This window comes from Triticum urartu, chromosome 7A, assembly GCF_056163025.1.
Source record: "Triticum urartu cultivar PI428250 chromosome 7A, HENAU_Tu73, whole genome shotgun sequence".
In the NCBI taxonomy this organism is placed as follows: domain Eukaryota; kingdom Viridiplantae; phylum Streptophyta; class Magnoliopsida; order Poales; family Poaceae; genus Triticum; species Triticum urartu.
The window spans coordinates 688,818,841-688,828,568 of NC_141879.1; positions in this window are offsets into that span (position 1 = coordinate 688,818,841).

The following is a 9,728-nucleotide window of genomic DNA, read 5'->3' on the forward strand; positions in this document are numbered from 1 at the left end:
ATCTTTCAGGTCTGATGTTGCAGCAAAATCAACTCCATTAGACTAGCTATGTATATAAGACGTTATGACATGTGGGACCCACATGTTAGTCCCTATGTGACAAATCACCAAAAATTCAAAAATTACCTCGGCTGGGAATCAAACCGTGGTCGCAACCGTCGCTTGCAATAGGAGTTAACCAGCTGGACTAAACTAATTTTGTTATATATCTGTCGTTCGACTTTTAATGTATTGTTCTACCACACCCTTCTTCTTCCTCCAGCTATGCCTGCACAGGAGATGCGGCGATGACGAGTGCCGGTGCTTGGAGGCTCGTCGGCCGGCGCCTGGCAGGGGCAGTTGCGTCGGAAAGGAATCGAGGTTGGCCGCGAGTTACCTCACGCCGGCGTCCGGCAGGGCGTCTGGTCGGGGCTGGCGCGAGGAAGCCGGGCACGAGAGGTGGGGCCAGCTGCTGCTGCACGGGGCGCGACGCCGGGTCCTCCCTGGTGAGATCGGCCCCGCACGACGCGCCGGAGCTGCTTGTGGACGACGCAGGCAGACGCCCAGGGACCCGCTGTCGACAGTGGAGGTGCGGACAGATGGCTGATGCACGCCTTGCCTCGCCTCACCGGACAAGAGGACGGAGATTTTCCATAGGTGAGCGCTGGCGGTAGAGGGCGACGGAGATGCACATAAGGTGTTCGAGGAAATGCCACAGAGAGAGGAGGAGGAAGGAGGAGGTTGATGCTGATGTATGGGCCCCATCTGTAATAACGGTCAACTTAACGGTCAGAATAAACGGAGTTGACTTTGCGGCTACGTCAGCCCTAACGGATGGGTTCCACCTACATAAACAGATTTAAATCATCTAAACTGGTCATTATTTGAAAGTGGTAGTTTTTAGTCATAAAATTAGAATTTTTTAGTAGTTTTTGGCCAGTTTTTAAAAAATGATAGTTCTGTGGGATGGTAACACCTAAAATGATAGTTTTTTGTCAATCACTTCTGGCTGCACACTGCTGTTTGACTACTATCTGCTTCTTTACCTGGATCCCGTCATGGGCACCGATAGAGAGAAAAATACTAGTGGTACATGGCAGGAAAACGACATAAATAGTAGCCAATTAGTTACCCATCGATCAATGCAACCTACCACGCATACGTTGCCGCCGACAATCCTTCGCGCGTGTGCTATACTCCTACGTATGTAACGCACTCATGTTCATATGTAGTGCAGGGAAACGACAGCCCTGATTGATACTCATGTTCAGGCGCGTTAAAAAGGTTTTCGCAGTAGTTGAAATTAGCGTTAGAATCAAGCCCAAAGCAGGCAGTGCCACGTTCGAGCGTAGTGAGGCACGGGGATGATGGCGAAGACTCAGATGGGAGCGAGCGGGATTCGGCCGCGGTGGCTGTGGAGGGAGCGAGTCCGAGAGTTGACGGGTCAGGCGACGGGTGTGGGGGTCGTCGCCGGCGCTAGAGAGCGGGGGAGGGAGAAGAGACACCCTGCCTCTTATATCTGATATTGTCAAAAAATCTCTGAGCCCACTGGGACAGGCGCATACAGGCATGCAACCACACTAGTGCAGAACCGGGCAATAGTATCGGTTCGTAAGGCCCTTTAGTACCGGTTTGGTAACCGGCGCTAAAATGTAGGCACTACCCCCCCTCCCCCTTTTTAGTACCGGTTCATCACGAACCGGTGCTAAAGGGCAACCACGTGGCACGAGTCAGCTTCGGGGGCAGGGAGCCCTTTAGTACCGGTTGGTGTCACCAACCGGTATTAAAATGTTGGGGGAGGGGGGTGGGTTTATGATTTCTTTTTTATTTAATTTTGTGTTTTCCATTTAATTCTTTTTCGTTTGCTGGTATTTTACGATACTACATATTGTTCACGTTATGCATATATATAAATAGAATTTCTAGTAGAACCGATCATAATATATATATATATATATATATATATATATATATATATATCATCGAATGTCTCACAACCATCATTAATTAATTCAAACATATATACACACTTGTATATGTGTATATATATATATATATATATATATATATATACATATATATATACATATACAATTTCTCCTAATTGGTGCCTTCGGAGCCAGTGGCATTAGCCTAGCTAATTGGTGCCTTCGGAGCACGATAACAATTGGAAGTGGTTCATGAGAGCGGTAGCGGGTAATAGTATTCTCCTTTGGGATCTATGACCTGGTCGAGCAAAAATCCCGCTATTTTCTTTTAAATTGCTTCTATGCGGTCCTGTGCTAGGAGCTTGTCCCGCACCTCTTTGAACTGTTAAGAAGGAGATCAATATGTATGTGTATTAGTTGTGTGACTAGATATTGATAATGGTGTAAAAATTGTGAATAGTGTTCTGACAATCGATATCGTACCCACTCGTGTCTTTGAGATTTGCTCCTTTCTGACGCCATCATGCGAATGTTCTCGCAAACGTAGTATGCACATAGAGTATTCCCCGGCGCCTGCTTCAGGGCCTTTACGAGAATGGAATTTTGATCAGATAATAATTAATCAAGCATGATAATTAAAAAGATGGCAGCTACCTAGTACTACTTAATTACTTACCTTGGGTCGATACCATTTCAGACTTTGTTTCCATGGGCCTGGAGTGGCCCTGATGAACTTTGCCCAAGCCCTGCCCGCCGACAAAGAAAATTAATAAATGGGTTATTAAATAGTTGTTATCAGGAAATGACGAACTAATTAAATAGGCCGAGATATAGTTAATAATGATTGAAATTACCTGTTGACTATCCCCTTCAAGATGGTGTAGTCACTTGCTTTCTTAAGTAGCGAGTCTAGTACTTCAACTGTTCCTTCATCAACTTTAATGATTAACAAGATCCAGTGAAATCTGCATGCACACACGTTTGCATGTCTTAATTAAGCGGGCATATGTAAGCAAAAACATGTAGCTATAGCTAGTAGGGAAAAACAAAATTTGTAGTACAAGACAGTGTGACTCACTAGAAGTTGTAAGGAAGTAGTATATCTTCATTGTATTTGAGTTCCTTGAAGAACTGTAGCATGCTTTCCTCTACACATTTTGCGTGATATGGATCTATTTTCCATGTGTATTCATTAATGGTATTTGGGTCAACGAACCCACTGCCATAGCGTCCATCTTTTTTCATTTCATAAATCTTCATCCTGCATAATACCACAGAAAAGAATATAGTGAGGATAATTACAGGTAATGATTGATCAAAATGATCAGCTAGCTTGAGACTTAAATTACAGAAAGAAATCACTTACAGACAATAGCAACTGACGATAGATTTGTCAAGTGCGTCTTTATTGTATAGCTGAAAAAGTTCTAAATACTCAACGGTCACAGCTTTCTTATGATAGTAATGCTACTCGTTAACATTCACCATGAGGGACTCTCGATTGGAAATCTTGGTAATGTCCATGTACCAGTGATGCAATTCATACATTCTTGTTGGGAGCTTATTGACCTCCTCTGGCTCGACCAAAGGTTGGCCCCGGGCATATTTCCGTTTTATTTCCTCCTCTCTAGTCGGAGACATGGGCTCGATATCGAGGAGTTATCCAACAGTGATCCCGATCGATTCAGCCTGCACAATATGCTCCTCAGTTATTACCACATCGCCCAGCCCGGGAACGTTAACGGTTTGCCCACAATAATATTGGGCGCGCCTAGTCTCATGTGTTGTCGGCACAACAAGCGGGGGGATTGATTGCGCCGCCTGTTCTCCCAGCTGGGGAACGGTTTTACCGCATTTTTTGCCAGCTGATTTGCTCGAGCTTGAGCTCGCCTCTTTCTGTAGACGTGCTCGATTTAACTTCCTGAGGTGGCGCTCATAATCTGTGTCAACATGCTTGGGAGCTGGTGGTCTAGCCATACAAATGAAGTGGTCAATCTTTTCCACAGACACTTTCTCCCTTGGCGGCGGTGGCGGTTCCGGTGCAAAATGGGCTTCCACCTCGGCCTTCGATATGGCTACGTTTTCCTCCTCGGACTTGTCGTAAGGCCTCTGCGGAAGAGGCGCGAGGCTTGGACCATATTGAAATCGCTTGCCTCCGCCTGTACCTGCAGTACTACCTCGACTTGTACCGCTATGCACCATAGCTGAGGCGGCTCTCTTCCGTGATTGCTGAGGCGGCGAAGACGGCTGACGTGGCTGAGTTGGAGGAGGAGGAGTGGCATGAAGCTGTGCCGGACTTGGAGGAGGAGTGGCCTGAAGCTGTGCCGGACTTGGAGGAGGAGTGGCCTGACGCTTTGCCGGACTTGGAGGAGGAGTGGCCTGAAGCTGTGCCGGACTTGGAGGAGGAGTGGCCTGACGCTTTGGTGGACTTGGAGGAGCGGGAGTCTGCTGACTCGGTGGCGAACTGCGACGAGGAGTCGGATGACGCGGTGTCGATGGCCTTCGAAAGATGATGCAATCCTTTCTCCATAGGATGATACGATGGTTGGCCTCTCCTAGTGTGTGCTCATCGTCACCTCCAGGAATGTCAAGCTCTAGCCCCGAATATTGGTCCACCACCTCATCAACCAAGACACGAGCATAGCCCGCTGGAATCGGGTTGCAATGGAAGGTTGCCTCGGGGGGATTTGTAAAAGCAAGGGCGTCCACCACCTTCATGGATATGTTCTTCATTTTGATGTGTAGCTCGTAGTTAGTGTTCTCCATGATGTCATCCACTGGGTAGCTATCCAGCAATGCTTCGCCCGGGGCGGAACCCACGCTGCTTCTCGGCATGGATGGGACGGTGCTATCCATTGGTGGATCATCCGCTAGCTGCTGAGACCCCCTTTGCTGGCTAAGTGAGTCGATCTGCTCCTGCTGCCACTGAAATTTGATTGCCAAGTCCGCGTGTGCTGATTCTAGGCCTTGAAGGCGTTCATAGTCTAGCTTCCTCTGCTCCTCCTCCATCTTCCTCTTCTTCTCGCACGGGTTCTGTAGTCGGTGTTCCAGTCCGAAAACCCTTCATACCACGGAATAGCGCCCATGCCTCATGTTCTTTCCGGGTGTTCAGGATTTCACAGGGCACGCGTAAGGTCGTCGTTCTCTCTGTTGGGCTCGAACAACCCGGATCGAGCCTCTTCTATTGCAACAAGTAGCTTATCTTCGGCTCCGTCCAGACATGCCTTCTTGGAAACTTTGTCTTCTTCGGGTCCAACTCCCCCCCATGCGCATAGAACCAAGTCCTGCACCTGGGGGGCCAGCTCAATGTTTCTGGAGTGACACCTGCATCCAGCATCTCTTTCTCAGACTTATCCCACTTAGGCATTCCCACCGCATAGCCACCTGGCCCCAGCTTATGGAACTTATCCTTTTTTGCGGCATTGGCCTTGTTTATTCTCGACCGTTCCTTAGATAATTCCGAATCCTTGAATTTCACGAAATCTTCCCAATGAGCACTTTGGTTCTCTAGTGTTCCCTCGAATACTGGAGTCTTCCTTCCTCTGTTGACGTACTTGGCCCATTCACGAATCTTGTGGTTCTTGAATGCAACCGCCATCTTCCTAAGAGCAGCGTCCTTGACTTTCTCCACATCTGCATTTGTGAAATGATCTAGTAGGGTGAAATGTTCCATGAGCGTTTCCCAAAGCAAATGTTTTTGTCTGTCGTCGACAAAAGTAACTCCTGGACGTGGCTTTGATGGCTCTCTCCATTCTTGAAGGGAGATCGGGAGTTGGTCCTTCACAAAAACTCCGCACTGACGAACGAACTTGTCCGCAATCTTCTTAGGCGCGAATGGTTCGCCATTAGGTCTGATTGCCTCAATATTGTACTTTACGCCCTCCTTCAACTTTTTGTTCGGGCCTCGTTTCGTCCTGTTGCCTGAAGATTTGCTCGATCCGGATGGCTGAAAGAAGAAAGATCGATTCGTTAATATATCTTCAAGTCATTTAAAACATGTGATGATCACCAGATGCCTGCTTATATAAATATATATACCTCGCCGGTCTTTGTTGTTTCAAGATCAACATTTTCTTTGTCATGTTCATAGTTCACGACTTCATCAATTCGGTCGTCGCCATCGAATATCATATCACCCTCCCCGGTGTTGTTTAGATATTCGGAGCCGTCAATATCTTCTTCATTCTGATCATCATCTGGCCCGCGAGGATTGCGTATGATATTGAACAGGGCCTCTTCTACCTCTCTGCCGGTATTGTCCGCCATAGGTTTTGTTTAACTAATCCAAAAGAAATATATTCAAATTACAATGCATGGATGCAATCAATTAATAAGGAAAAACTGAATCAATCATAGTACATAATAAGCATCATCGAATATAATCTCGAATACGTCATCTCGAATAATAGATATAATCTCGAATACATCGTCTCGAATAATAGATATAATCTCGAATACATCGTCTCGAATAATAGATATAATCTCGAATACATCGTCTCGAATAATATATAATCTCGAATACATCGTCTCGAATATTATATATCGAGTACATCACTGGCTAGGTAGCTAATAAAGATCGAATACTACAGAAGAATCTAGGACACTCGCGGTTCCTGCGGCGCGAGCGGTGGACACCCAAAGAGAAGGAACCCTCACAGGATCATAGCTGAAGTGAGATCCCTGAAGAAACTGCCAGGTATTGGAGAACCTGCCGCCCTCTAACGCAACCATGTCGTGATGGACGTGCTCGTCCTCCTCCCTGACACGGCGACGTACCACCTCCGGCGGGGCCGGCTCCCTCCGCACCGAAACTGGCCCACGCGAACGCCACCAAACGAGATCAGGGTCGACGACGGGAGCCGGGGCCGGGTTCCTCATCAAGCGACGCGCCTCTCCAGGCAGCACCTCCCAGTGCCAGCCCGGCGGAGCCCAGTCCCGGACATGGGTCAGCCGGACGTTGTCGCGGACGGGTCGACGGCGAGGATGCGGGCCGGGCATCGTCGAGAACAAATACTAGCTATATGCCCGCAAAAAGTAACATTTTTTAATGATTGGATTTTGATAACTAAAATTTCTAACATTTCTATATAACTAACATTCCTATAACATTTCTAACAATGCTATATAACTAACATTTCTAATATTTCTATAACTAAAAAACAGAAATTTTTTTATAACATTTCTATATACATAACTAACATTTGTATAACATTTCTAATATTTCTATAACTAAAAAAAGAAAAATTTCTTACTTTTTTATAACTATTTCTATAACTAAAAAACAGAAGAATTTCTAACAATTCTAACTATTTTATAACTATTTCTATAACTAAAAAACAGAAAAATTTCTAACAATTGTAACATTTCTATAATATTTCTAACAATGCTATATAACTAACTATTTCTATAACTAAAAAAAGAAATATTTCTAACATTTTTATAACTATTTCTATAAGTAAAAACTAAAAAAATGTATGTGTGTGTGTGTGTGCTCACCGGCGAGGCGAGAGGCGACGGGGGGCTGCGACGGGGACGGCGACGGGTGCGGCGATGACGGGGATGGCGACGACGGGGACAGGGACGGGGCGGCGACGACGGGGACGGGCCGGGGCGGCGATGACGGGGTCGGGGCTGCGGTGACGGGGACGGGGACGACGCGGGACGGGCCGGGACGGCGCGGCGGTGACGACGGGGACGACGGGGCGGCGACGACGGGGACAGGGGCGGCGACGAGGGTTATGGAGACGGGGGCGGCGGGCGACGGGGCAGAGGAGAAGAAGCAGAGGAGAAACTGAAATTTTTGAAGTGTTTAGTTATATAGGATGGACCTTTAGTACCGGTTGGAGCCACCAACCGGTACTAAAGGCCTGTTTTGGCCAGGCCAAGCGGCGGGAACCGCACCCCCTTTAGTGCCGGGTGGTGGCTCCAACCGGTACTAAAGGCCCCCCCTTTAGTGCCGGGTGGTGGCTCCAACCGGTACTAAAGGCCCCCCCTTTAGTACCGGTTGGTGCTACCACCCGGCACTAAAGGTGGTGCGCTGGCGCAGGTGCGGTGCGAAATGTTTAGTCCCACCTCGCTAGCCGAGGGGCGTCCGCACTGGTTTATAAGCCCCAGTGCGGTAGCTCCCTCGAGCTCCTCTCCAAAGCAGGCCTACTGGGCCTAAATGTTCTGTGCTGCCCTTTGGGTCTACTGGGCCTTTGCGGGCCTCCATCCTGGCCCAACAACAGGTTGGGTTTCTAGTCGTATGCAGGCCGCTGTGGTGCAGTAGGTGGGCTTTTTTTCTTTATTTATTTTTGCTTGAGTTGTTTTTTTGCTGTATTTAGAGTTTCTTTGTGAATATTTTTGCTTTAGGTACAAAAAATTACAAACTTTCTGTTAGTACCGGTAGTTTACAAATTTGAATAGTTTAAATTTTGATTTATTTGAAATTTGTGTGAATCACTAGTTTGTGAATAACTTAACTTTGAGAATAGATTTTTCAGTGATTCTTTTTTCTTATGTTTAATATTAGTGTGTTTTATCATTATATTCAATTTGGTAATGCTTAGGTTATTTAAAAAAATGAAATGCCTTTTGTAACGGATGAGTTTTCGTCCGAAACCCTGATACTTTGAAAGAGATTGTCCATTTAGTACACGAAGTGCATCCAGTTTTTGCGGTAACCCTCTCTACTTTTTTGCACATGCTATGTGGGTGAAATTATGTTACCATGCCAACTTTCAACCTTTTCTGAGTTCATTTGAAATGCTTTTCAATTTCAGGGTCATTTAGCTTAAAAAATCAGTAAAGGCATGAAAGAATTTGTTTGCACATAAAATTTCTTCGCGTTTCAAATGCCAAAACACATAACTACCCTAACTATTACATAGATTCCCTCCTGGGTGTGAAACACAGAAGAAAGTGATGATAGTGAAACCGATCACATCCCAGATCTTTGGGTGTGACACTTTTTCTTCGCGTGTGTCCCTTTGCGCCGTAACCATGGAAAATCTTCATCATTTAACGGGATGCTCGGGTCAATATTCACTGTGAATGGAGCAATTTCATCAAACTTTTCATAGTCTTCTGACATGTCTGTCTTGTCATCCACTCCCACGATGTTTCTCTTCCCAGAAAGAACTATGTGCCGCTTTGGCTCATCGTACGATGCATTCGCTTCCTTATCTTTTCTTTTTCTTGGCTTGGTAGACATGTCCTTCACATAGAAAACCTGTGCCACATCATTGGCTAGGACGAATGGTTCGTCTGCATACGCAAGATTGTTGAGATCCACTATTGTCATTCCGTATTGCGGGTCTTCCGTTACCCCGCCTCGTGTCATATTGACCCATTTGCACCGAAACAAAGGGACCTTCAAACCACGACGATAGTCAAGTTCCCATATGTCCTGTATATAACCATATATGTTTCCTTTCCTGTCTTGGTTTCTGCATCAAAGCGGACACCACTGTTTTGGTTGGTGCTCTTCTTATCTTGGGCGATCGTGTAAAATGTATTACCATTTATCTCGTACCCTTTGAAAGTCATTATATTCGAAGATGGTAACGGGGACAGCAAGTACAGGTCATCTTCAATAGAGGTGTCATGCATGGTACGTGTCTGCAACCAGCTGGCGAAACTCCTGGTTTCTTCATGTGTAATCCAGTCATCAGACCACTCCGGGTGTTTGGAGCGTAGCAAATTCTTGTGTTCGTCCATATACGGAGCCACCAAGGCGGAATTTTGTAGAACTGTGTAGTGTGCTTCAGTGAGAGAATGTCCGTCCATACATATTATTTGTTCCCCTCCTAGCATGCCTTTTCCATCCAGTCTGCCCTTATG